This window comes from Pteropus vampyrus, unplaced genomic scaffold (genome assembly GCF_000151845.1).
Source record: "Pteropus vampyrus isolate Shadow unplaced genomic scaffold, Pvam_2.0 Scaffold376, whole genome shotgun sequence".
Lineage (NCBI taxonomy): Eukaryota > Metazoa > Chordata > Mammalia > Chiroptera > Pteropodidae > Pteropus > Pteropus vampyrus.
Genome location: NW_011889157.1, coordinates 319,852 through 321,932, shown reverse-complemented (window position 1 = coordinate 321,932; position 2,081 = coordinate 319,852). Strand labels below are relative to the sequence as shown.

Here is a 2,081-nt window from a genome sequence, read left to right as displayed (position 1 = left end):
CCCCGCGATTCCCCCACCTTTGTTTTCCTTACCTTAAACATTGAGACGCGGGCGCAGGGAGCAAACTCGGGCACGTAAACCGAGCGTTGTAAAAGATTGTGTTCAATGAATAATGAAACATGTCCACATGATTGACTCGATCATTTTCCGGGGCTGAGGGGGGACGGGCGCCCTGCTCGCGCGCCTTGCCCGCCCGCCCGGCGGAGCCCCACGCACTGTCCCCAGCCTGGCCGGGGCAGGGCGGGCTGCATTTTCATCTGCCTCTGCTCGGAGTCGCCCCGTTCATTGATACTCATCACCCGGCCCCGCAGACAACCCCGTCCCCGGCTCGGCCTCCCCCTATCTGGTAGGTGAAATGCATTGTACCATTAAAAACGCTCTCCATTGTCGCCCCGGCATAATTCACAGCAACTAGATAGGTCTTGCGGCATTTAGCTTTGATGAGCCAGAGACTGAACCCTTGATATAATAATCTACAAAGAATGGTGTGTGATCGTCCATTTTTTCTCTCTGTCTAGCAACTAAGAAACCATTTAACACAGCGCAGCTTGCTTCTGACCTTGAGCTCATGTAAACACACTTATTAAAATCTATCTATTCTCCAAGAGCTACATTCTGATTGTCAGACTCGTTACTGAGACATATATCAGCCCCTTCGCTTGTCACTACTTTGCATTCCTTCCTTTGACTAAAGAATGTTTTATCCAGCCGAGAGGGAGAGAGATTGCCACGGAAGGAGAGGAGAGACGGGGAAGGGGAGAGGAAAAAGCGTAATTCTTACCTGCTCCTGAAACTATTTAAAGTCTGTTTCTTTTCTGGGGGGAAAAAAAACTCCCGGGTGAATCTCGGTGGACAGCGGGACGCGGAGAATCAGTCACAGCCCGGGCGTTTAAGGGAGTCATCAGCGATCAAATGACGTTGATGCGCGCTGTAACCTTGTGGCGTATTTAATGTAAATAAGGCAGTTATGTTGCCAATCGCCGCGATACAAACGCGGAGAGGTCCTCAGCCTCGCCTCCCGCGCCTGCCATTAGAGGCGACTTTATTTACAGACGCTATTTAGGAGATCATGATAATTCTAAAACAATACTAGTGCCAAATGATTATGAAAATATGATTTTAATTAATCACGTAGTAGGCAAGGAAATTAGCATACGGTAATTAAACTTCGAGAAAAACGTCACGCAGGTTCTCTGCCTTATGGGTCCGGAATAATAGTCAGGCGGTGGGCTCCAGGACTTAATTATCAAACAAAATAACTTTTTAAAGGCAACTTTGTAAATGCTGGTCCTAAAGGCGACCGCTCTGGTAAATAACACAAGGCGAGGTAACAAGGTGGAGATGTGAGTGACGCCGGAGGTTGGGTTTCTGTGAAGCAAGGAAGAGGGGGAATTAGGGGGAAAAAGCTGAATAATGCAATTATGCACTCTCTGTCCTAGAGTTGACAAAAGCTGGTGCCTCAAAAGCCTCTTTGTTATGGGATTATATAATGATCCTGGTGTCATTATGGGGGAAAAAAAAGATTCAGTAATAATAACAAAAGAAGTATCCAGATACACCAATGAGGAGCTTGTTTTAAAGAAAGACTCGCATGTGACATCAGGGAATGTTAATAGCAGAAAGACAGGATCCAAAAGAGTTGACAAAGAAAGAGAGAGGGAGGGAGAGAAAGAGGGAGGAAGGGAGGGAGAGAGGAAGGGAGAGAGGGAGGGGGAAAGGCCTGTGCTGAGCGTGATTAAGAAGTGATAGAGACAGATTGATCATTCAGAACGCCCAGCTCCAGGCACACTTAAACGTCGATTCAGGTAAGACTTGCTCCAGCCTGCCCCCACCGAGTTCTCCTAAGATGACTGGTGGGTTCTAAACCAGGGCACTCCGCACAGAAACAGCAAAGGTAACGATAAAGGAAAAGCACAAACGGCCTCCCCCCACCGCCCAGCGCCACCCCCTGCTGTGGAAGGAGCCTCTGAGTTGCAAACCTGCCCAGGAGCGGGGCTAGGTGCAGAAAGCTTCACAAAGGGAGGAGCTGCGGGGCTGGGGGTTCGGACACAGACAGGACCCGGATGCCCGGGCACCTGCCT

General features: G+C 49.4%; 1 protein-coding gene across 1 annotated transcript in view; it reads right to left on the bottom strand.

Annotated features, from left to right (window-relative positions):
* The window catches only part of ZNF536 (zinc finger protein 536), a 267,453-nt gene extending 266,756 nt beyond the window's left edge, over positions 1-697 (bottom strand). Inside the window, exon 1 of the mRNA XM_023523054.1 lies at positions 33-697. The gene's annotated coding sequence lies outside the window, so the exon portion shown is untranslated. The remainder of the gene's footprint in view (positions 1-32) is intronic.
* Positions 698-2,081: the final 1,384 nt, after the last annotated feature.